Consider the following 27,495-nt stretch of genomic DNA (forward strand, 5'->3'; position numbering starts at 1 on the left):
ACCAACATTCCTTTGTTGCGCGCTCCTCTCACCTAGCTGGCGTAAAATCTGTTAACTCTCCATTAACCTAGCTACCACCCTTCACCCTGCCCTGGCGTTTCCCTGAAACTACTCCCCATTCCACCCAAGTGCCCGGGCAGCCTCGTCCAGCAGCCGACACTCTACATAAGCAGCAGCCAGCGTCAGGCACGTACCAGTCAGTCTCTCCCAAATGCCCTCAAGGCCAGCACAAGCAGTGAGCAGCTTCTGCTCACATGAGAGCTCCTATCAAGTGGCCCCAAGCCTGGCACAAGAGAGACTGGCTTGGGCTCGAGCTGTAGCTCCTACCAAGGGGCTGCAAGCCCAGCACAAGTGGTGGCTGGATGGCTTGCATCATAGCCTCTCCCAAGTGCCTCCACGCCCTGCACAAGTGGTGACAGGGAACAGCCACAGCTTCCATCATCACTCCTACCAAATGGCCCCAAGGCAGGCACTGCACCAGGGGACTCAGCCTGCACCACAGCCCCTCCCAAGCCCCGCCTCAGCTCACTGCCCTTCCTAAGAGGCTCCAGACCCAGCACACCCAGCCTGAACCATGCCAGCGCTCCACCACCTACGAACCCAACAGGCTGCCCAGGCTGGTACCAGGGCCCCACTAAAGCAACTTCCACTCCCGCCAGCCCCCCGTACAACAGCTTGTGTACTGAAATCAGGACCCATCCTCACAGCCAGCTTCCCTGATGGTCAACCACACCCAACAATGTGCCCACAGCAGTCTCAGCCCAACCATAATCAGTGGGCATATGCAACCCATATGGGGACACCCCTGGAGCACCCAGCTCTGGTGAACCGGGGGGACTGCAGCTTTGGGTCCCACAGGACACTGTCTAAATAAGGCCACTCTTACAAGACCGGACGACACAGTGGATCTACCTAGGACATAGAAATAAACAGACTCAGCTAAAATGAGAAAACGTAGTCCAAATGAAATAACAGGACAAAACTCCGGGAGAGGAAGGGTGGGGGAGGGCGGGAAACAGGAAGAAATGGAGATAAGCAATCTACCAGATAGAGTTCAAACGATGGTTATAAATATTCTCAACAAACTCAGGAGAAGAATAGATGAATTCAGTGAGAACTTTACCAGAGAGAGAGAAACATAAAAAAGAACCAATCAAAACTTATGAATACAATAACTGAAATGAAAAAAAATACACTAGAGGGAATCAACAGCAGATTAAATGAAGCAGACAAATCAATCAGTGATCTAGAAGACAAGGTAATGAAAATCACCCAATAGGAACAGCAAAAGAAATCCAAAATACTGAGGAGAGCTTAAGGAAACTCTGGGACGACATCAAGTATACCAACATTCACACCATAGGGGTCACAGAAGGGAAAGAGAGACAGGAAATAGAAAGAAAACCTATTTCAATAAATAATGACTGAAAACTTCCCTAACTCGGTGAAGGAAATAGTCAAACAAGTCCAGGAAACACAGAGTCCCAAACAAGATGAATCAAAGAGGTCCACACCAAGACACATCATAATTAAAATGCCAAAGGTTAAAGAGAAAAAGAGAATCTTGAAAGCAGCAAGAGAAAAGCTGTTAGTTACTTATGAGGGAGCTCCAATAAGAAATCCAGCAGATTTTTCAACAGAAACTCTGCAGGCCAGAAGGGCATGACATGTTATAATCAAAGTGATGAAAGTAAGAAAACCTACAACTAATAATACTCTACCCAGCAAGGTTATCATTCAGAATTAAAGGAGAGGTAGTTTCCCAGATAAGCAAAACCTAACAGTTTATCACCACTAAACTGGCATTACAAGAAGTATTAAAGGGACTTAACTTTAAGTTGAAAAGAAAAAGTTAAAACTAAAAACAAGAAAATATAGAAAAAAGTCTCACTGCTAACAGCATTTAGCAAAAGTTATCGATTAACCAATTATAAAGCTACTAGGAAGGTTAAAAGACAAAAGTAGTATCATCATATCTAAATACAATAAATTAAGGGATATATACACACACAAAAAATGTAAAACATAATGACAAAAACATGAATGTGGAGATGAGTAAAAAAATGTAGTGCTTTTAGAACGCATTCAACTTAACCATCAACCTAAAATAGATGGCCATAAACATAGCTTGGTGTGTGTGTGTGTGTGTGTGTGTGTGTGTGTGTACACATGCAGAAGATGACCAAAAAAATGTATACACATGTTAAAGGAAAAAACTATTAAAATTGTAATAGTCAATATACACTGATAACACAAGATGAATACAAGTCATGTATATACATTTTTTGGCACCCCCATATATATGAATCTCATGGTAACCAAAATCCAGAAACCTATTAATATACAAAAAAATATAGAGAAAGGAATCCAAACAAACCACTACAGAAAATCAATATATGAGAGCAAAAGAAGGAACAAAGAAGAACAACAAAACAAAGAAAACAATTAATAAAATGGCAATATAACTACATAACTATCAATAATTACTTTAAATGTAAATGGACTAAATGCTCCAGCAAAAAACATAGCTAGGATGGCTAAATGGATTTAAAAATAAACAAGATCTGTACACATGCTGTCTACAAACGACTTACTTCAGATGGAGATACACATAAACTGAAAGTTAAGGGATGGAAAAAAGGTATTTCATGTAAATTGAAACAAAAGCTAGGGCAGCCATACTTTATCAGACAAAATAGACTTTAAAACAAAGGCTGTAACGAGATAAAGGGTATTACACAGTGATAAAGGGACCAATGCAACTAGAGAATGTAACTCTTGTAAAACATCTATATATCCAATGTAGGACCACTTACACACATAAAGCAAATAGTAACCGACATAAGGGGAGAGACCGACAGCAATACAACAGTAGTAGTAGATTCTAACACCCAGACAGATAATCCAGACAGAAAATCAACAAGGAAACAGTGGCTTTAAATGATACATCCGGGAAGATGGACTTAACAGACATTTACAGAATATTCCACCCAAAATCAGTAGAATCCACATTCAAGTGCACATGGAACAATTTCAGGATAGACAACATCTTGGGGGCACAAAACAAGTCTCAATCAATTTAAGAAGACTGAAATCACATCCAGTATCTTCTCTGGTAACAACAGTATGAACTGAGAAATCAATTACAAGAACACTGGGAAAAAACAAACATGTGAAGGCTAAACAACACGCTACTAAACAATGATTTAACAAGTTCAAAGAAGAAACATAAAGATATCTTGAAACAAATGAAAAGGAAAATACAACAATACAAAAATCTACGGAACACAGAAAAAGCAGTTCTAAAAATGAAATTCATAGTCATACAGGCCCGCCTCAAGAAAAAGAAAAATCTCACATAAGCAATCTAACCTTACACATAAAGAAACCAGAAAAAGAACAAAGCCCAAAGTGAAAATAAAGGGAAAAAATAAATGAAATAGAAATTAAAAAAAAAAACGGAAAAGATCAATGAAATTAAGAGCTGGATCTTTGAAAAGATAAAATTGATTAGCCACACTAATCAAGAATAAAAAAGAGCCCAAATTAATCAGAAATTAAAAAGTGACAACTGATATGACAGAAATACAAAGGATTACAGAAAATACTAAGAACCATTATATGCCAACAAACTGCACAACCCAGTAGATAAATTCCTAAAAATACACAACCTTCCAAGACTGAACCAGTAAGAAACAAAATCTAAACAGACCAATTACTGGTAATGAAACTAAATCAGTAATCAAAAAACTACCGACAAACAAAAGTCCAGGGGTCCAGACGGCTTCTTAGGTGAATTCCATCAAACACTCAAAGAAGAATTAATACCTATCCTTCTCAAACTATTATAAAAAAAAATTAATCGAAGAGGAAAAACTCCCAAACTCCTGCCATGAGTCTAGCATTACCCTGATACCAACACCAAACAAAGACATCACAAAACTAAGAAAATTACAGGACAATATCCCTGATGAACATAGATGCAAAAACCCTCAACAAAACATTAGCAAACTGAATTCAGCAATACATAAGGGGGATTCATTCCTGGTATGCAAGGTCGGTTCAATATCTGCAAATCAAACAATGTGACACACCGCATAAACAAAATGAGGGATAAAAATCATATGATCATCTCAATAGATGCAGAAAAAGCATTTGACAAAATCCAGCATCCACTTATGATAAAAACTCTCAGCAAAATGGGTACAGAGGAAACATGTACCAACATGATAAAGGCTACATAATTACAAACCCACAGCTAACATCATACTCAATGGTGAAAAAGCTGAAAACTTTTTCTCAAAGGTCAGGAACAAGACAAGGATGCCCACTCATCACTTTATTCAACACAGTATTGGAAATCCTAACCACATCAATCATACAAGGGGAAAAAAAGGCATCCAAATTGGAAAGAAGTAAAACTGCCATTATTTACAGATGATATAACACTGTATATAGAAACCCTCAAGATGCCACCAAATAATAGAAGAAATGAATTCAGAAAAGTTGTAGGACACAAAATCAATATAAAAAATGTTGCATTTTATACCCTAATAATGAATTTTAAGAAAGAGAAATTAATAAAACAATCCCATTTACAACTGCCTAAAAAAAAGCAAAACCTAGGAATAAGTTTAACCAAGGAGGTAAAAGACCTATACTTGGAAAATTGTAAGGCGCTGATGAAAGAAAATGAATAAAACACAAATAAATGGAAGGATATACTGTGCTCATGGATTATAAAGTTAAATATCGTTAACATGTCCATTATTCCCCAAAGCAATCAACAGATTCAATGAAATCCCTATCAAAATGCCAACGGCATTTTTCACAGAAATATGAAATCATTGTAACATTTGTAAGGAACCACAAAAGACCCCGTATAGCCAAAGCAATATTAAGAAAAAAGAACAAAGTTGGAGGCATCATGCTACCTCAATTCAAACTATACTAACAAAGCTATAGGTAATCAAAACAGTATAGTACAGGCACACACACAGAAAGACACACAGACCAATGGAACAGAATGGAGAGCCCAGAAACAAACATATGCTTATATATCAATTAATCTAAGACAAGTAAAGACAGTATCTTCAATAAATGTTTCTGAGAAAACTGGACATACATACATACCGTGTTTCCCCGAAAATAAGACCTAGCCAGACAATCAGCTCTAATATGTCTTTTGGAGCAAAAATTAATATAAGACCCGGTCTTATTTTACTATAAGACTGGATCCTATATAATATAATATCAGGTATATATAATATCAGGTACATATACCTGGATCCAGGTATAATATAATATCATATCATACCGGGTCTTATATAAGACCAGGTCTTATATAATATAATATATAACACTGGGTCTTATGTTAATTTTTCCTCCAAAAGACGCATTAGACCTGACTGTCCGGCTCGGTCTTATTTTCGAGGAAACACGGTACTAACCTCACATTTTGCTGTGGCTATAAATGTACTACCCCCAATCTCAACTGGGCCCTCATTGCTGCCTAGCATTCTAGGAAAATTTTATTTTCTTACTCTTCTTCCTCTTCCATTCTCCAGAGCTCCAATTTCAAGCATTCTCCATGCTATCCAAATCTCTCCAACCCTTCCTCCATCATTTCTCATCAGATGACCAAGCACACTACTTCAAGTAATAGAGAAGTCATCTGACAAGAAATCCCTCAAAGTCCTGTCACTCCACATGCCACACCTGCACCTATTCCGACCCCCTCTCCTGTTCCTCCTTCCAACTAAATGCTTAGGATCCACCTACTCACCTCACAGATCTCATTACACCAGCTCCATCCTCTATTACAGAAATTCTCTCTCCTCTCCCTTTTTAACTTCAATCACATGCCATCTTCTGGTTTCTACCATCTGCATTTAAACCAAATAAAAAACTGAACTCCTTAACATTCCTCCTTAATCTGTTGCTCAAATGTATTCCCTACCTCAGAAAAATGTCATCAATATTGTCAGTTATTCCTTCTTTCTCTTTCGTTTTCTACAATGAGTCAAGTTCTATTTTTCCTCATAAATGTATCAGATCCCACTTCCATTGCCCTTACTGTTATTCTAAGCCTGCTCTATTATTAAAAAAAAATCTATTAATGAGACTAGTTGCCCCTCCCCCAATTTTGTTCTTCATTCTCAATATTGAAGTATGTCCTTTATAAGTTGGTCTCTATTCTTTCCTATCCTCCCCATCTTTCACACTCTACTCTTTGATCCTGTCACACAAATAATTCTAGAAATTTAACATGCTCTCTGGACTTTTATCCAGTATTCCACTTCCTTACTGTACCCCTATACCAAGCTAGCTCCTACTAATCCTTTGTTTCAACTTAGTTATCACCGCCTCCAAGAGGTCTTTCCTGATTAATCACAATTAGGGCCATCCTGTCTGTGTGTACTTCCCTACGTAGCACATTAAAACAATGTACCTAAAACTGCTTACCTCCTCCACTGTACTTTAATCACCTTAAAAGCAAAAATTCCATCTTATTCATCACAGCAACCCCAGAATTTAGTAGTGTATGGCATAGAGTGGTCAATTCCTATTTGAATATTAAATGAAAGACATCTAAGCCCAAGCCAGTACCTTTTCTACACTCTCAATTGTAAGCAAATATCTAAGAAGAATTTTGCTTCCATTTATCGGTGAATGAGGTAATATTCACCGATAATATTCACTGTCCTTCCACTGAGGACAGTAAATAAGCTGGACAAAAATCATCTATTTGAAAGCATCAGAGAACTACCAAGGCAGAGAAGTATAACCAGGCCAAGAGCTGGTTCTTTGAAAAGACTAATAAAAAAGATTGACCTTTAATGAGATTTGTCAAGGAGAGAAGGCACCTATTATCAACATCAGGAATGAAAAAGGGGACATTACTATGTATCCTACATGCATTAAGAAAAGCATAAAAGGCAAAACAAAGCTACACTATAAGTTACTACGGATGGGGGTTGGTAACAGAAGAGAGCACGTAGGAGTTTTCTGGAGTGCATACAAATACAACTTTCTATTTCTTAACCGGGGTGGTCATTACATAGATATTTGCTCTGTGATAAGTTATTGCACTGCACATTTATGTTTGTTCATTTTTCTGTTACACTTTGTCTATTTTATACTTCAAAACAAAAAACGTTTGGAAAAAGATGTCTCAGAATCACGCTGCATTTTGTTTCCTAGGTGCTGTTGGACTATATAACTTCTAGAAATTTTATAATGGCATGGCTTATAGTCCCATCTATTCTAGCATAGTTATCATTATGTATTATGGGGAAGAGTGGTTGGCAGGGCAGAAGAAAACACCAAGACTATATGAGAATTAGATAAACTTTGAAAATAGACTCTTTTCACTCCACAAATACTATGAAAAAATATACTAGTGTAGAGTCAGACCAATTAAAGTTTATAGCTATCACATCAAAGTAATGCAAAATACAGTAGACCTCCCTTATTCACGGTTTTGCTTTTCCCGGTTTGTTACCCAGAGTCAACTGTGGTATGAAAATATGAAATGGAAAATTCCAGAAATAAACAACTCATAATTTTTAAATTGTGCACCCTTCTGACTGCTGATGAAATCTCACACGGACCCGTTCTATCCCATCAGGGTCATGAGTCATTCCTTTGTCCAGTGTGTCCAGGCTGTATATACTGCCCGCCAAACTGCCACAGTATCAAAGTACTGTGTGTGTCCAAGGAACCCTGAGAGTAGTAATTCTACATCACTAGTAGAATTAAGGATGACCTACGTCATTTGCCTCAATTCATCTCATCACGTAGGCACTATATCATTACCACAACACGAGTACAGTACAATATATTTTGAGAAACCATATTCACTTAACTTTTATTACAATATATTGTAATTGTTCTATTTTATTACTATTGTTAATCTCTTAATGTGCTTAATTTATAAATTGAACTTTATCATAGGTATGTATGTATAGGGAAGAATAGTACACATAGGGTTCAGTACCATCGGCAGTTTCAGGCATCCACTGGGGGTTGTAAGCGTATCCCCTGAGGATAAGGGGGAACTACTGTAATACTGCTTACAACTACTGCAATTTATGTTTTTAAGGTAGTTATAATAATTTTCAAAAATTAGCAGTGTAATTTCACAGTAACTCTGTTAGCAATAATAACAAAGCAGCATTAAATTTAAAATGCCAAAAATTTTAAAAGCTACCAAATTAATGTGGGGCTTATTTTCATGTCTTTGGAAACTACTCAAGGAAATTGCCATTTAATTATCTTCATGAGAGAGGAGTATGACCATTTTACAGGAGATGTAGGGAGTCTAGGAAGATTAACAGAACAATCTTATTCACTTGACTAAATTATTAGAATAAGATTTGCAGTTCCCAGAACACTAAAAGATCAGATAACCCATATCAGTGCATCCCAAATGACAGCCTACATTCTGGTGTCAAACAGTGATAATAGAAAAATAAGGACCATGAAGTAAAAAACATAAACTTATTTAAAGTTACTATACTTTGAGAATATGTCCTTCTTACCTTTTTGGTGTAAAAATGTCTTTTCTTTTAGGATATGGGAACAGTAGATGGCTGTTACTTGATTTTTTAAAAGATGTATTTAACTGTCACAATGAAAAGTTGTCAACCCTGTGTCAACGCCCTACCCTACTTTCTAGAAATTTGAAATTCAAGTCTACTGACCACCACTACGCTTCATATCAGTCTGGTTGAGACTTTAAATCAGAACACTTTACCATGCTGTAAAACAATGATATAGTATTTAGCGTATGGGAACAACTTACTGGCAATAATTCAGCATTGGTAATCTACACTCTTCATGCAAAATTAAGTACACTGCTATATTCCCAGCACTTAGCACACAATATAACATATAAATGTCATTGTTTTCAGTTCACAAATGAATAAGTCTCATGACCTATACTATACCTCTTAAGGACAAAACAAAATGTTTACATATGAAGTCCAAGAACACAAGTTAATTAAACTTTGATGAAAATTCTTTCAAGCTAGTGGGTTTTAGATATGGAACCAAATTCGTGAAGAACACTCCTGTAACATTTTTAGAGGTCAACTTTCTATGATATAAAAGGTTAGAGGTAGTCATATTTCAATTTGAACTAAAGGTCTGCCATTTTCATGTAAGGATCTCTGAAATATAACCTTACAGTGAATATCAGTATTTTCTTCTTAAAATATTTTTATTTTAAGCATTCCTGTGCAAAAGAATTAAGTACTCTGGCATCAATTTAAAAATAATTTTTAAAAAATATTTTTAATTTTTTAAATTAGTTTCAGGTGTACAGAGCAACATAATAGACATTTAAACCCCTCATAAAGTGATAACCCACACCCCAAGCTACTACCCCTCTGACATCTTACATTGCTGTTACAATACCATTGACTATATTCCCTATGTTGTACTCCACATCCCGTGACTATATCTACCTATATATTTAGTTATAGTTGGCATTCAATATCATTCTACTTCAGCTTCAGGTGTATAGTGCATTGGTCAGGCATCTACACTGTGTCTGTGGAAGTGATCCCCCTGATAGGTCCAGTGCACATCTGGCACCTTATATGATCTTTACAACTTTGTTGATTCTATTCTTCATACTGTATTAACTACCAATTTGTATTTCTTAATGCCTTCACCTTTTTTACCCTGACCCCAACCCCATTCCTCTCACCCTGACAGATCTAGTACCTATCTGGCACCATACCTAGTAATTACAATATTGTTGACTATATTCCTTATGCGATAACCTACATCACCATGACTACTGTATAACACCCAATTTGTTCTTATTAATCCCTTCCCCTTTCACCCATCCTTAAGCCCCCTCCCAACTTAAAGAAGTCCCTCTAAGAGTCCTTGTAATAACTGGTTTGGTGGTGATGAACTCCTTCAGCTTTTTCTTGTCTGGGCAGCTCCTTATCTGTCCTTCAATTCTAAATGACAGCCTTGCTGGGTAGAGCAATCTTGGTTGTATGTTGTTGCTTTTTATTATTTGGAATATTTCCTGGCACTCCCTTCTTGCCTGCAAAGTTTCTGTTGAGAAATCATCTGACAGTCTTATGGGGGCTCCCTTGTAGGTAACTGCTTTTCTTTTGCTGCTTTTAAGATTCTTTGTATTTAACCTTTGGCATTTTAATTATGATGTGTCTTGGTGTGGGCCTCTTTGGGATTATCTTGGTTGGGACTCTGTGCTTCCTGGGCTTGTATGTCCATTTCCTTTACCAGGTTAGGGAAGTTTTCTGTCATCATTTCTTCAAGTAGGTTTTCAATTCCTTGCTCTCTCTTCTCCTTCTGGTACCCCTATAATGAGAATGTTGGTACACTTGATATTGTCCCAGAGGCCCCTTAAACTCTCCTCAATGTTTTGGATTCTTTTTTCTTTTTGCTGTTCTGCTTGGGTGTTTTCTGCTACCTTATCTTCTACATTGCTGGTTGGATACTCTGTTTCATCTAATCTACTGCTGATTCCCTGTAATGTATTCTTTGTTTCCATTATTGTATCCTTTATTTCTGACTGGTTCTTTTTCATGGTTTCCATCTCCATTTTTATGAGATCATTAAGCATTCTTATAACCAGTGTTTGGAACTCTGCATCTGACAGATTGCTTATCTCCATTTTGCTTAGTTCTTTTTCTGGAGCTTTGTTCTATTCTTTCATTTGGGATATGTTTCTTTGTCTCCCCATTTTGGCTGCCTCTGTGTTTGTTTCTATGTATTATGTAGGGCTGCTATGTCTTCTGGTGTTAGTAAAGTGGCCTTATGTAGTAGGTGTGCCATGGGGTTCAGTGGCTCCAGATGTGTCCCTTGTGTGGGTTGTGTGTGCCCTCCTCTTGTAGTTGAAACTTGGTTGATAATTGCACATCAATATGAGGGACTGACCCTTGGGCTCACTGGTTGTAAGGACTGGCCTTGACTGCAGTGGAAGGGTTGTTGTGCAGGGGCTGACCCTACAGAGCAGGATCAGCCTCAGCAAGACTCTAGTGCCTGCCAATCCACCCCTTGGGTATGTCGTACTTGGAGATGGTTGGGTGATGCTCCAGCTCATTTTGAAGCTGGCCACTGGGGCGCCAGCCCCAGGACCACCTTGGAGGGGATCTGGTTTAGGTCTACTTCAGCCACAGCTGGTGCCTCACCCAGGGCCACCTAGCGGGAACCAGAAAGAAATCTGCAGATGTCTGCCGCCCGTGTTGTGCTTGGACGTGCCTTTGAGAGGCCAAGCCATGAACCAAGGCCGGCTGCCACTAGTGCTGGCTTAGGACTGCTCAGCCAGAGGTACAGGAACTGCTTAAGCCAGATGCTGCTTGTCTGGATTCCATGAACCTTTGAGAGACCCTAGGAAAGTGCACCCACTTTGAGCCAAGGCAGGCGGTCTCTATGAGAAAGACACTGAAAGCAGCCTGGGTGTGCCCCAAAGTTGGGCGGGGCCAGGTCTTAAATCGCGAGGGCAGGGCGAACGAATAGGGGAGACTCAGAAATGGCGCCCGCCAGCGTGGGGAAAGGAAGGGCTCAACAAAGAAACAATGGCCTCTGCCAGCTCCAGGAGAAAGCTGCCTCTCCAGCCCTCGTTCCAAGCCAGACAACTCAATTCCCCACCATTTGTCCCTGCCGCCTTTCTAGCTGCTGCCCCAGCGCTGGAGCTCAGAGCGAGTGATTCCACTGAAGGGTACGTCCTCGGGCAGTCCCTTTAAGAAGAGCACCTGTGAGTGCAGCCACACTGTCTCACTCTGTCTCACTTAGTCACAATCTCTGCTGTTTTTCACAACCAAAAATTATGGGAACTTCTCTCCCCAGCACTGGAGCTCTAGGCTGGGGTTGGGCTGGTATCTCTTGCTTCTTTAGGGTAGGAACGGACTGCCACAGCCGAAATGGCCCTCCGGATCTTTAATGGTTACACACGGGTATGGACTAGCCTATTCTGTGTCTCTGACCTTCCTACCAGTCTGGAGGTGGCTTCTTCTGCATGTCCTTCGTTGAAAGGCTTCAGTTCAGCTTGACTTTAGGCGATTCTCAATAATGGTTGTTTTGTAGATTAGTTGTAATTTTGATGTGGTTGTAAGAGAAGGTAAACACAGCGTTTACCTACTGTGCTTTCTTGGTTGTCCTGAAAAGAATCTTTTGAAAAGACATTTCAAGTATCTTAAATGATCCTGGACATCAGCAGAAACAAACACACTCACTACTTGGAAGTCAGTTATTTGTTCACTAAAAGTGCTGTCCTTGGGCCCAGCAAAGTGATGAAAACTCACTACAACAGTGATTTTGATAAATTATGTAATAATTACTGTCCCCAGCATATTATGTGTGTCAAAACTTCCTTACTGGCAAATTATACCTTTATAAATTAAGATGTTTAGTTTTAAAAGCTGGTAAGGGTATTTACCATCAATGAAGCATTAGTTGTAAAAGAGAAAAACCCAGAGGCAAACTAAATGTCCATCAATAAGAAAATAATAGGTACTAGATTTATCAGGGGGATCACTTCATACATTATACAAATCCCTAACACTGCACTGTATACCTGAAACTAGTATAAAATACTGAATGTCAACTATAATTTAAAAACAATACACACACACAGTCACGAGATGTAAAGTACAGCATAGGGAATATAGTCAGTGGTATTGTAATAGCTATATACAGTGTCAAATGGGTAGTAGACTTGTTGGGGTTATCACTTTGTAAGGTGTAAATGTCTAATTATTATTATGTTGTTTTGTACACCTGAAACTAATGATTAAAAAAAAAAAGGAAAAAAAAAGAAGACTGCCACCTACCAAAAAAGAAAATAGTTAAATTCAATATACCTACCCATTCAAGTTTATTGACATTAAAACAAAAAAAAAACAGCTATATATGAAAGGATTTCATGATAAAACACTAAATAAAAAAGTTGCAAGCTAACATATCTGTTATTCAATTTTTCAGAAAATAAAGCATAGAAATAGTGGTAAAAAAGATATTTTTCATATACACACACAAGAAAAAGATTTGAGAAGATACCAAAGCTTAACACTGGCTGTGTCTGAGGCTTGGTGATGGAATCTTCCACTTTTTCTTTTTCACACTTATGCCCTTCTGTATTATTTACATGGTTTTTATCAAAATGATAAACTACTTATGGAATTTTTAAATACCAATAACATTTTCTAAACTAAGTAAATGAAATCTAAAAAGTAGAGATATAAAAAATATTCAAACTTTGTGTGATATAAGTAAATAATCAACACTAGCAATATATAAACTTTGGGGAAACAAATAATACTTCCCACCTTCAGACATTATGACTTATTATTTTTTTATGACATTATTTTTGTCATATTTGAATGCTAATGATTTAGTTTAAATCAACTAACTTTTTAAAAAACTAAATAAATTTAACCTCATCCCAAGCAATAATATCTATGTAATCAAAGCTCGCTATTTCAGGATACTTTTTCAATATATGTTAAAAAAAAAAACTTATATAAAGTTTGCACTCTTTCTACGAGTCCAAACAGATTGGGATAAAAAGAGATACCTTGACTAAAATAAATACAAAATTGATTCCTGTTCCACTTAAAATCATCTCTCTAGGATACTAGCCTACTCTATTGCAAGCACACACTATATATCACATCAATACCTACCAGTATACAAGTATTCCATGTCAAAAAAATTACCAACAAAATTTCTTAAAGAAAAAAAACTTAGTTATACTGTTTCATATATTAATATATTTAAAGAATGTATTACGATGTCTATTTTTTTAGATATTTAACTTGATTTAACTTTCCCATTTAAGCTGTCTGACTTTTCACATTTTAATCCACAACCAACTCACACTAGTCAAATCCAGTTGCATAAATTAATCTGTTAAGTGGTATTAAATATTTATACAATTTATTTGGTAATAATTACTTGCAGATTGACTGGTTGGCAACAACTTCAGTATCATGAAAAAATTGTTTCAAGAGGTGTCATGTGCTGGTCCCTAAAACTGCAGCCCTGAGTGCTCTCCTAGCAGATACACACATTTCATTTTATTAGCCATTATACAGCACTTAAGAGACAAAAGACAAGTAATGGAGAAACTATTTGCAACTTGCATATAACAAATGGTTAGTATCCCTAATGAATATAAAGTGCTTGCAAATCAAGACATAAAAGATTAGAAGCCCAGTGGAAAAATAGAAAAACATAAGTAGGCATTCTATAAGTAGAAATACTAATAGACAATATTTTTTAAATATTTAATGATCTCACCAAATAAATGTTAATTAAAACTTTTCTCACTTCCCCCCATCAAACTGACAAAGGTGAAAAGGGGGACAACCCAATATTGGTAAAGGCACAGGCAAAGAACCACCTTTTTGGTGGGCAACCTGGCAATATGTACATAAAGCCAATTTTCCTTCTAGAAATTTGTCCTAAAGAAATAATCTGATATACAAAAGCATGAATAGAAAAAGCTGGCTTCTTAAATATTATGAATAATTGTTTAAAAATCTGGACACAACAACATCTAACAAAAGAGGCTATTGTTTAAATAGACTGGTATGTCATAAGAGACTAAGCAAACACTAAAAAGATGATAGTTTTAAGTCTGAAAAAGAAAGATGGTCAATACATAATCCAGATTACAAGATATTGTCTATAATCTCACTTGTAAAAAATGTGTATATTGTGTTTCCCTGAAAATAAGACCTAGCAGGACTTAATATAAGACCCGGTATTATATTACATTGCATTATATTGTTTATTATAGTAAAATAAGACCCGGTCTTATTAATTTTTGCTCCCAAAGACGCATTAGAGCTGATTGTCTGGCTAGGTCTTATTTTCGGGGAAACACGGTAGCTACTTCATTAAAAAGGTCCAGAACAGGAGCGGCCAGATGGCTCAAATGGCTCAAATGAGCTGCCTCTGAGCTTCCAGAGGGGTGGCCAGAGGGGCAGCCGGATGGCTCAGTTGGTTAGAGCACAAGCTCTTAAGGAGGTTGCCGGTTCAATTCCTTCATAGGATGGTGGGCTGCGCCCGACTTGGAACTGATGGGCCCTGGAAAAACACACTGTTCCTCAATATTCCCAAATAAAAAAATTAAAAAAATTTTTTTGAAAAAGGTCCAGAACGGGAGTTGGCACGTTTTCTGTAAAATAATAAATATTTCAGGTTTCTGGGTCACACGGTCTGTCACAACTAACTAAAATCTGCCCTTGTAATGAAAAAAGTAGCCATAGATCATCTGTAAATAAGTGGCTCAATTAAAAAAGAAAATCACCTATGGATACTAAAATTTGAATTTCATACAATTTTTACATGTCACAAAATAGTCTTAAAACTTTTTTCCAACCTCTTACAAATGTAAAAACCATTATCATCACCTCACAGTTCAAACAAAAACAGACCTCAGGCCAGTTTAGGCCTTCAGCCCACAGTGTACCAACCTCTGGTCTAGGACACACACTACAGCATCATTGGTTTATCCTTAAATGACGGGATTACAGCGTCATCTTATTGCTTATCTAACTTGTGTGATTTGTATCAACAGTACACAATAAACATATAAAACAGTCAAGCAGCTGAGCAGTAGTAAACATTTCAAAGCAGTGATACAGTAATAATACTCATCACCAAGGCTGCCCAAGGAAACAAACCTGTAGAAACTGAAGTTTACCGGCATTTAAGAACCCACTGCACCACGGTACCATGCTGTCTTTTCTTCTCTCTTTCAGACTTCTTTTTTCTCCATTCCTTTCCTTATATCCATAAATTCACCAATTACCCACACTTATTTCCTTTATATTCACCAGGTCAATTCACTAACCTTTTCACATTTCAGGTGAGATGGCTGTGATCATGTCACTTCTTTGCTCAAGTTAAAACTCACCTGGCACTCAAGCTCCTTCACAAGTGAATCTAACCTTACTTCCAAATTACTCCCCTACAGCAGGAATTCTAAACTCCAATTTAACAAGTCTTCTCTACTGTCCTCTGAATAAGCCCAGCTGTCTCTAGTTCATTACTGCTCTAACACTGGATGAAGATTCTGTCCTAGGAATAGTAGACAATTGGGAAGATGAGAGATACAAATGAAAGTATTCAGGATAAACAGCCAGTATATATTAAATGCCAAAGGACGTAGAGACTATTCACTAATGTATATATTTTTTCCCTTTTCCATTCCCCTTTAACTGGAATATACTATAAAGAAAATAATTTAACACTTGTACTTACTGAATTACACATATACTTTGCTCATAACTTTAAATTCAATTGTATTAACATTTTACTGTTTCAAAGAAACAAAGATACCTATACTACTACTGTACTCATGTCAATTTTCAGGGTTTTTCTTTTTCCACTATGGATTTGTAGCTCAATAGAAATAATTTTCCACGGCAGTTACATTTACTCCACAATTTTCAGAACGTTCAATTATGGTTAAAAGAGCAAGAAGTTTGCAGTGATCAGGGTTAGCATCCTAAATCCCAGGTGGGCCCCCATCACACATGAATGTGAACTTCGGCAAATTGGTTACCCTCTCTAATTTTTCCTTATCTGTAAAATGGGATATCTACTTCACACAGCTGTTGTAAAAATTAAACAGATGGAAACAATTTCTGAGTGCTTCACACATATTAAGAACTCCATAAATAGAAATTAACAATACTAGAATATTATTACTGCTCAAAACCAGAAACGCCACTGCCAAGACAAAGTTATTTGTTACCTCTGTTTTCAGGGATTTTGAAAACCCGAACACAAGACAGTGCAAGTGCACGGTCGGAGAATACCCCACCTTCTTGTAGCACAAATTAATTTAGCTCCGTCGACACCTTAACGTGTGCCTTATTTTACACAACCCCTCTAAAAAGCAAACAACTGGAAAAGAAGCATGGCAAATCCGTAGAAACATGCAGAAGAGATGAAACATACGTCTGGGATTCACTTCAAATTAACCCGGAGAGGAAGAGCGAGCCGGGCCACGTACTGGTAATCGCCGACCTTGGATGGTGGGTACATCAAATGCTTTACACTATCCTCTCGACCTCTCCACAGTTTGGACATTTCCATAATAAAAAGTATTTTTAAATGTCCAAAGGTCGATCTTTTCTTTGGGACTTAAGGCAAATACTGGTCACGGTCAGGAAGATACATCGGGAAGTGCTGGGAGGCGAAAAGTCAAACAGAAACACCAGCCAGGTGAGGCTGGAAAACCTCCCAGGTAGAACAGTACTGTGCTCCTCCACCTGGAAAGCCCGAGGCCGTGCCTGGAGGTGCAGCCACGGAGTCCCGCCCGCCTAGTCCAGGGAAACCCAAGGGAACAGCCGCAAAGGGCGGCCTTCCAGTGACTGTCGCCTGGCGGCCGGCGCGCGAACTGCGTGCGGGCTCCCACCGATAGACCGAAGGGCGGGGGAGGGGCAGATAAGAGGTAAATGGGTGGGTGGGTGAGTCCCAGACTTCAGGGCGAGTCAGCCGACTTCCCTCCGCTCGGCCAAAGCTCTAAGCCCACCAGGGCCGTCAGCCGCCCTCGATGCCCAAGACCCTCTCCGCCTCCCTTCAGCCACGGCGCGGCCACCCAACCAGCCCACGAAGCCCGCCCGCGTGCCCAACAAACCCGAACCCGGCTCCTTCAGCTCCTGCCCTGTTACCAGGGCTCCCCACCGCCGTCAGGCCCGCAGGCGCCTCCTAGACCCCACGCCAACCGCTTTCCCGAGTCCTTAGCCCCAGTTACCTCCGCCCGGCGGCAGCGAGGTGCCTTCTTCTCAGCTACTCAGGCTTCCAGCTTGGCGGTCCCGACGCGTTGTTGCCAATCACCTAATCTCCGCCCCTAGGCTGGGCCAGACTGACCAGTCAGCTGCTTCTTCCGGCCAGGAGGCGGGCACTGAGAGCCCAGAGCGGAAGGCGAGGCGACCGCCCCAGCACCGCCTGCCGCCTCTCACAGTCAGTGCGCGCACGCGCGGGGCTCCGCGGGGGTGCGTAGTCTTTCGTTTGGATCTTTCTTTGTGGCCTCACTGCTCATCGCTGGGAAGTACTTTGTAAACCTAATGCTGTAGGTGTGCTGGAAGACCCACATTCAGAATGTAGCGTAAATTGTGTATTATTTTTAAAGAAGTTGTGAGTTTTAAGCCCTTGTTAACCCAACATATGCTGAGCCCGTTCCCATGCTGTAGGGACTTGTGTTCACGCGGCAGATCTTCTGCGTCTGAGGACCTCATATCTGGGGTGTGTTTGTGTTTATGGGGAGTGAGGGTGCGGGGTCGTACAAAGTGTCTGATAGATGAGGATTTTATTTTACGGTCTCCATTTCCACCGTTCATTTCCTCTGATTCATCTGGACACATGCTTTTTAATAGTTGAATATTCCAGGACATTCTGGACTTCAAAGAATTCTGTCATGAAAATATGACCATTACATTTATAGCTAACAGTGTATTCAGCATGGTAAGGTGTGTAGGCCTGATAAAAGATCCCTAAGTAGGGTGAGAAATCTGTCAATATTTCTGTAGGGCCTTTCAAGAGGCTGTTGCTGATTGGCTGTCTCACTTTCCCTCCCGTTGTAATTGATTCCAGAGGTCACTGGGCAGGCACCCCAGCGAGCTCTGATGTTCTTATCCCGGTTGCCCAAGTCTCTTCCTGGAGAGGGTTTTCCTACTTCAGCAAAAGCATTAATTCATTTACTCAACAAGGGCTTTTGGGGAGTCCACTATGACGGTACAAAGATTTTTTTGAAGACTTGAACCACGCCCTCAGTGAGCCTAAAGGCTAACAGATAGAAATACAAATTTAACGTATATAATCAAATGTTAGGTATAATTTGAAGGTATAGAGGGAGTCTGGGAGCTAAGCCTGCCCTGGGGCTCAGGAAACAACAGAGAGGCCTGAGTGCTAGATCTAGGCATTGGGTGTACTTATTACTGCTAAAGTGTCATTGAATCTAGCATCTCTTAGCGGGCAGAGCTAGGAAGTATACTACCACCACGTTTTTTAATTCTTTGTTTATATCTCTGTGATAGGCATCCTCTAAGATGTCCCCCAGTGATCCCTGTCTCCTGCCGTGTTTCCCTGAAAATAAGACCTCGCCGGACAATTAGCTCTAATGCGCCTTTTGGAGCAAAAATTAATATAAACCCAGTCTTACATAAGACCCGGTATTATGTTATATTATATTATATTATATTATATTATATTATATTATATTATATTTATTATACCTGGTCTTATGTTACACCTGGTCTTATTTTACTATAAGCTACGGGCTTCATCCACACTCTTTCCAGGTCTTATTTTACCTAAGACCAGGTCTTATATTAATTTTTCCTCCAAAAGATGCATTAGAGCTGATTGTCCGGCTAGGTCTTATTTTCAGAGAAACACGGTAGTATTCGTGCCCTTGTGTATCCCCTTGCCTTGAGGGTGGGTTGGACTTAGTGATTACCTGCTAATGAATAGACTACAGCAAGAGTTAGGGGATGTCATTTCCAAAATTAGGTTACAAAAAGTTTGTGGCGTCCATCTTGCTTGCTCTCTCTTGGTCTCTTCTTCACTTGCTTTGAGAGATGCTAGCCATCATATTGTGAGCTGCCCTAAGGAGAGGCCCATGGCAAGAAACTGGGGAAGGCCTCTGGCCCACAGCCAGCAAGGAACTAAGGCACCATATCCACCAACATGTGAGAAACTGAATGCTAACAGCTATGTGAGTAAACTTGGAAGAAGATTCTCTCCTATTTGAGCCTTCAAAGGACTGCAGCCCCACTGACACCATGAGTGCAACCTTATGAGAGACCGTGAGCCAGAGATACCCAGCTAAACTGCACATGGATTCCTCACACACAGAAGCTTTGAGATAATAAATGACTGTGGTGGTAAGCTGCTACTTTTTTCAGTAATTTGTTAGAAACCACTGGATAACTGGTATGATTTCTGTCTCTTCCACGAGATTCATGGCTCTTAAATTTACTTTGGAGCTTGTTTGAATATACATATGCCCAGGCTCCATCCCAAAATCTTAGGTGATTTTTCTGCATAGCTAAATTTAGAAACTAATGTAGAACGTTACAGGGCAAACCCTTTGGGGATTTTAGAAGAAAATAGACTTTTCTTTTCTTTCTTTTTTTAATGTATCTGATCCTGGAGTTCTTTATCCAAATTAGTGGCTCAGCATTCTTGGCAGAATCCAGAATGACTGAAATTTCATCTGCTAGTTGGAGTATTTATTAAATAGAGGAGAAAGAATCAGAGCTTTCACTCACTTTGTGACCTTGAAAAAGTCCCTTGACCTTTCTATGCCTCCCGATTCCTGACAGGAAATTAAAGGATTATAATGCCATTATTTAAGCAAGAGATTTATGCCTTATTACGTGTACATTAGGCTGGTATATTAGGTGACCAAGACTGATTGTGGGCCAGCTTCCTTGTAGAGATTTAATAAAAGGTCAGAATCCCATTTGTTCATGTTGATAGATGGTGAAGCTGAATTCTGCTGTAGAAAGAACCTGGGCTTCCAAGTTAGTGAGACCCACATGCAAAATATACCCCTGCCACTATCAGCTGTGTGACCTTGGGTAAGCCAGTCAGCCTTCCTGGGTTCTCAATTTATTGACGTGCATAGTGGAGAAAAGAGCCACCTCAAAGGGTGGCCCTGAGGACAGTGGAAAATACCAAGGGCAATGCCTGGCTTCTCACAAGGGCCCAATAAATAATATCCATGCAGGATATACAATCAGCTCATGTGGTTGTGATCCAGTGGTTAGTAAAGTAGTGGTTAGTAAATGTCCACATGTATCTCTCAGCCTGTTTCTCTTATTAGGTTTAATGACAATCCCATTTGGTGAGATATGAGATAGGCTGAATAATTTGCAAATCTTACACAATATCCTCCTTGGACATCCAGACCCTTTCTCTTTAGTTCTGCTTTTTATCCAGCTCTGATTGCCTGTCTATAGAAAATATAACACACTGCAATGGTCTTCAATTGGTCCTGACTCAGAATCCAGGCAAACCTAGCTGGTAAAAGACCATTGGGTAGAACAGTGAAGTGCCCATATGAGGGGCACTTTAAGACAAGGTGGCACTGTATGTGTCTGGGAGAGGTTCAGCTGCCGGACAGCCGTGAAGGCTAATTGGTGGGCCAACATCATCTCACATGAGGTGAAAGTTCAGAGATGCAGGTAAATGCGTAATAGTTCAGACCCACTGGTTTCAAGCTCTGATCACTATTAAAGGCAGATATTATTGGGAGAGAATAACATTTAAGTCCACTTCAGTCATGTAAATCTTGGTGCAAACAAATGTTTTTACCGTGGTGCCCAATGAAGAACTGTTGAACTATTTCGATTTAATCATACACTTGGGTGTATTTGATTGTTCTGAGCCTTGAAACTTTTTCTTTTCAGATCAGTGTACAAAGTGATCAGATGTATATCCAAAAAGGTGAAGGGATCACTGCCTTCTAGAGACTATGCCATTTCTTTCTATAAACTCGTTCTTGGGATAGTCCCTGACCTGCAGAGCTCTTTTTTATGTTTTTAAATTGTTTTATTTTTAAAATTATGATTATGAAAAATGTCAAAACATACACAAAAGTACGCTTATACAATGAATCCTCATGTATCCATCATAGAGCTTCAACAGTCAGTAGCTCATAGCTACATAGGCTTCATCCACACCCTTTCCAGGCCTTTGTTTTGGAGATGCTGGGGATGAATGCTGGGGCCTCTAAAAGCAAATTCTTTGATTCTTTTGAAGCTAATCTCAGACATGTCATTTCAATCATAAATATTTCAGTGTCTATCACTAAAAGTTAAGAAGTCTTTTTTAAAAAACATAACTGTAATGCCATTATAAGGCCTAAATCATGGATAATTGTTTCTTGATACCATCATCAGTTCTGTGTTCAAATTTACCTGGGTGTCTCATTTATTTTTTATTTTTTTACAGTTGGTTTCTTTGAATCAGAATCTTAAAAAGAGCCACACGTTACATTTGATGTATATGTCTCTTAAATCTATTTTAAATTACATAACCCCTTCCCCTGCCTTTTGTTTTGTTTTGTTTTGATGAAGAAACAGATTTTTATCTTGTAGAAATTTCCTACATTCAAGATTTTGCTGATTACATTCCTATAGTGACATTTAACAAATTCCTCTGTCTCCTTTTATTTTCTGTAAACTGGTAGTTACATAAAAAGGCTTGATCTGATTCAGGTTCAATTTTAGGCTAGAATACTTCATAGACAGTCGAAGCTACACAATGTTCGTGTTTCTCTACTTTGTAACATTAACAGCTCTTGGTGAACGTTGCCTAGATCCATGATCTCATTAAATATCAACGGTGATATTCTATCACTCCTTTTCAGTTATTAGCTAATTGTTTAACTTGAGGAATGTTTGTAAAGAAAAGCAAGTTGAATGCTTGTTTCTTAATATTTACAGTTTTCAGAATAATTATCCCACATCAACTGTTCTGTAACCCTGAAGTACATACAAGAAAAGCAAGTTTAATGCTTAGTTTGATTCTCTCTCTTTATTTACCAGTTTTCAGGAAATTGAGTTGGTTCCTTCAGATTCTCTAAAGGTGACCAATGATGTTTCTTTTCCTTACTTTTCCCCCAGGATCAATAAGCACTTATGAATTTTATCAGTATCGATTAGCTTTTATCTGATCTTTTCTAGGTAGATTCTTATACAGACAGAAGTGGGACTAAATGTACATTTATAAAACATCGTTTAGGCATTGGGCTGGGTGCTCTTAAACTATTTTATTTAATTCCCACAGCAGTCTTGGAAGGCAGGTGCCATGGTCTCTGTTTTTTGGAAGAGTCTGATGTCATCAATAGCAGAGTGACCAGTACAAGTCACACAGTCAGGCAAGTGGTCAAGCTCAGACTTGTCTGACCCACATGGCACCATGTAGCTTTTGAAATGAGGTCCTACAGACACTGAGTCACTAAGCAGGGCTCATTGGTTACCCTACCAGCCTCCTGTCTTACCTCTTATCATATATCCTCCTCAGGCATTACTGTTTCGTGACAGTTTGCCATTCTCATGCTTGAAAAGCAGTTCCCTGGAGGTGCTAAATACCCTCTGCCTTATAACCTAACACATAGATTTTTGCTGAATACGTTTTGTTACATTTACATGTATGATTTCATTTAATGCAAATTTATCATATTGTAGATAAAACTATATTTACCCCTCTCCTCAGTGCAGTTAATTTATTTTTAACTTTTCTTTGTGTGGTGGGGTCCTAGTCTCTCAGATCCTATTCTACTCATTCAGGTAATATATGCTGAAAACCTAGGTTGTATCTTTCTATATATTTTCCATACTCATACAATAGCATATAAAGATATATACTTACGTAAACATGTGTAGGATGTGATTTGTTATTGTTTTCAAAAATCAGATAACATACATACTTTTATGCACCTTATATCACTTAACATTGTGGAAATTCCTCACCATCTCTTCTAATAGCTCTAATTTCCTTATTTTTAACTGGCTTTCTAATATATATTTTTTGGCTTTCTAATATATTTTTCATAGTAGTCTATGGTCTATAGATGTACCATCATTTATTAAAACATTCCACTATTGCTATGCATTCATTTGATGTTGGTTTTTTTTTTTTGGTGTTTATTTTTTGCCAATATGAACAGTGCTGCGATAAACATCTTTGTTCTTATGTCTTTATGTACTGGTGTTTTTTATTTCGGTGGCTTATGGGATTGTTGGATCAAAAAATATATTATTTTTTACAATAGCTTTGCTGAATTGCTTTCTAAAAGGCTCTAATAATTTACATTTCCACAGCAATATCTGACAGTCCTCTTCCTACCCATTATCCCTGCCAGCAACTTGATCTCATTTTGGTTTGTACTAGTCTGAGCAGCATCAAGTGATCATTCTCACTGTTATATTAATTTGCATCGCTTATTACAAGTGAGTTTCAATGTCTTTTCTTGTTTACTGGCCACATGGATTTTTCTCTTAAATACCAATTTATATTCTTTACCCAATTTCTATAGGGTTGTTTATTCCCTTCTTGACAATTTGTAATTGATTTTTGAATGTTACCCTTGTCAACCGAGCATAAAGAATAAGGAGGCTTTGGCTAGAAATAAATGATGAAGATTTATTGAAGGGTCTTAGGATTTGCAAATCATAAATACAACAAGGCAATACCCAGAGTGTTTCAAAGGAGAAGACAGAATAGCTGAGAGTCCTTATAATAGAAAGTACATTCTTGAGAAACCCTGCACTCTTAGCCTCTGGATTGGTCCAGGATGATAATCTTCTAGATGTCCCATGGTCTGGCTAATGGATGTCAGGCACTCTGGATATGTTAACATTCTTTTCTATATCCTTCAGGGGATTATCAAAGGGTATCTATACTATATGTGTATGTATATATACATATATATATATGTAAAATCTATATATATAGTTTATATATATATATAAAATCTTCAATAATTGAATGAATGAAACTGACATTATCTGTTTCATGTGTCTTAAGCAACACAGCCATTGAGAAACTTGACATTTCAGCTGTGTTCTGTGGCAAGATAATGAGGCTAAGAACAAGCAAAATGACTCATAATAGCAGTTAGTGTAATTTCACTAGTCTCAAGTTGGTACATTTTTAATACGAGAATATATATTCTTAAAACCTTAAAGACTTGCTTGGCTTGTAATACCATAGGTGCTTACGAAACTGGTAAGTATTTTTTGTGAATATATCCCACTTTTTAATGCCATTTACTCTCCATTTGCCAGGAAGAATGTCTCTATGTTAGAAGAGTGATTATATTTAATTTTAGATTGTGAACTAGAAGACAAATACTGTTAAACATATATTCTGGACAATGCTACAAACCTAAGTCATCAATTACTTGTGGGAAAAATCCCAAGTGTCTTTTCTCTTTCTAATGTACAAATTAACCTTAGCAAAAATAGCAAGTTTACTTTCCTGGGTTAAGGAGTTGTTTTTAATAACAATACTGAATGAGATTTCATTTACTCAATCACATGGGTTATGTTTAACCTGACTGTGTGCCCTTTGGACTTCTTATATTTACTTTTTTACAGCTTTCTACATTTACAATTTTATTTTCCTTTTTTTTTTTTTTTCAGTTCTAGCAGTTGAGTGGTCTGGTTGATTGTTACAAATGAGGCTGGTTTTCCCACCACTGGACCTACCATCTCTTTTTTCTTTGTATTTCAGACTCAGTGTTCACTTACCCACCCCACCCTCATATGACTTTGGGAAACAGAAACCCTGCCAGACTTGTTTTTGCTAAAGTTCATATGGTGTGAGACCTTTCCTATTCCACTACTGTTTACTTCTTGAGCTTCTTAAAAGGAAGAGGATAACCAAGAATAAGGCAAGTCAAAGAATTTTGAGTAAAAGTAAACGTTTGTTTTTTAAATTTACTTACAGATGAAACTAAGTATTGGAGACATTAGCATAGACTACAGTCCGGGATATATATTCTCACCCACGTTCTTTCTCCATTAGAGGGCTCTCAAATTCCTTCTGACTTCAATATATTGAGCTACATGGCGGAATCAAACTGGAAGAGAATCCAAAATCTATTCAGTGAGGTTATTGAGTGCAATGGATGTATCATGCTCAGACTGGGCTGTTGGATTTAGATTACTTTTATACAGAAATATTAAAAAAAAAAATCTGTACCTAAACAAAAAAAACTTCAGTGACTGCCATCGATAAAACAAGTATATAAATCCTTACTTTGATAAACTAATAGAAAACAATATTTAAAAACTATTTCGTGACGAATTTGAGAAATTCCCTTTGATAGTAAGTTCCTATCCCTTACAAGAAAAAAAGATAAAAATCGTTCCAAAGTAGAATTTACTATTTAAAACAAAAAACTGGACTTCGCTCTGCTAGGAAGACAGTGGACATTAGCAAGAAATAAACACAAGCCAAGAAATGCCTAATATTGTGTTAATGGTCTTAGAAAAAACTCAAAACAATTTTTAAACATTATGAATTAAGACTCAGAAGCGAATGAAATAATTTGCAACTGCTTCATTAGAATTCAAAGAGTTGCTGGAGAAAGAAACGTTCAATTTGCATTTCCGAACGCAGCAGCGAAGTTCCTCCAGCGCTGGAACGCTGGGTATCGTAGTCAGGAAAGTGCGACGATTTATTAGCTGGAATCAAGTTTCTTCGCGTAGTTCTTGGAGGACGGAGAGGCGTTTGGTCCAAGTCAGTGTTCCTGGGTTCTCATTGGACCCTTCCGTTTAACGCTTAGTGCATTTCCCTAGGTCACCAATGAACGCTTTAGTGTAAGAAAGCCATCGCGGATTGGATGTCTTATCTTCGCGTTGGAATGGTATCAGCCAATGAGAAGGCAGAATTGACGGAGGTGTCAGGGTCATGGGGGAGAGTCTGTAGAGCCTTTTTCCGCTGGCACCCTCGCTCTTTGAACTACTAAAGTCTGGTGGTTTGCTGTCGCCGAGGCCGCGGCTGTGAACGGAGGAACCCGCTCCGCCCCTTTGGGTCCCTGTGCCTGATCCGCTGGTGTGGCCCTGATGGTGCGGCAGACCCTGGACTCCTAAAGCTCTGGAGCGGTATGTATGGTCCAGGGGCGGCAGACAAAGCGGTGCAGCCAGGAAGGCCGCAGAGAGCGGACCCTGCACCAAGTCGGCCTGGGTGGCGGCGCTCTGCTTTCCTTCTTATCAGGACCCAGCAGCGCGCCCCACTGAGGTCTTTAAAGCTCCCTGCTCCCATGTGTTCTGTGAAAATGTTAGCTTTATTCACTTCCTCTCCGTCCCCCGCACGTTCGATTTTTACGAACCCTAGCATCATTAATGGATGTCATGTCACTTCTTCATCTCTCCAAGTTGTTCATTGGTAACTTTGTATTCGTTTTGTGCACCTGCCTGTCTACAGTAAGAGCAGAAGGACGTGGCTGTGTTTGGCTTCATTCAAGAGCGACCAGTGTCACATTTCTGTATTTTAAGAACCGTTATTTGGGGGCATTCGTGCTTTTAGCAACTGCTTTCGAGGTAGTGTACTGATCTATCAGTGTGGTGCGGAACATACCCCAACACCTGGAGGAATAGAAAAGTCCCCATAGGATCAGTATTGTTCTCGTTTGGTAATTGCCGGTGCTGTTATATCATCTTAAGTTCTTATTTGATCTGGACAACCACTCAGGATTATTATGTGAGGAAACTGAGGCTCGAAGGTGGTCCAGCGCTTCACCAACTTCTAAAAGAGTTAATTAATTGCTAGTAAGGAGAAAGCCAGCTCTAATCTTAGATTAGATAACTTAAAAACTCTTTAAAAACTCGATTAACTGACTGTTGATTTAGGTTGTGCCCTCTGCAGTTCTTAGTATATGAAAGGTAAATAATTCTTTTGAGTTGAGTGGTAAATCTCGGCTGGGAGAAAAAAGACAAAAGACATCTGCCCAGTTACATCTATCACCTAACT

The 27,495-nt window shown here is 38.7% G+C and overlaps 2 protein-coding genes across 4 annotated transcripts in view; one reads left to right on the top strand and one right to left on the bottom strand.

The window, feature by feature from the left end:
• Window positions 1-17,866, bottom strand: part of MTFR1 (mitochondrial fission regulator 1) — a 55,908-nt gene extending 38,042 nt beyond the window's left edge. The window contains exon 1 of one of the 2 annotated variants that reach the window (XM_033126647.1): window positions 17,759-17,866. The gene's annotated coding sequence lies outside the window, so the exon portion shown is untranslated. Of the gene's footprint in view, window positions 1-5,785; window positions 5,864-17,758 lie in introns of those variants that run through there. The other variant, XM_033126648.1, reaches the window with a different exon arrangement.
• Window positions 17,867-26,432: 8,566 nt separating this feature from the next.
• The window catches only part of ARMC1 (armadillo repeat containing 1), a 35,565-nt gene continuing 34,502 nt past the window's right edge, over window positions 26,433-27,495 (top strand). For both annotated transcript variants that reach the window (XR_004424991.1, XM_033126533.1), the window contains exon 1: window positions 26,433-26,627. The gene's annotated coding sequence lies outside the window, so the exon portion shown is untranslated. The remainder of the gene's footprint in view (window positions 26,628-27,495) is intronic.

The sequence above is a fragment of the Rhinolophus ferrumequinum genome, chromosome 14 (genome assembly GCF_004115265.2).
Source record: "Rhinolophus ferrumequinum isolate MPI-CBG mRhiFer1 chromosome 14, mRhiFer1_v1.p, whole genome shotgun sequence".
Taxonomy (NCBI): Eukaryota; Metazoa; Chordata; class Mammalia; order Chiroptera; family Rhinolophidae; genus Rhinolophus; species Rhinolophus ferrumequinum.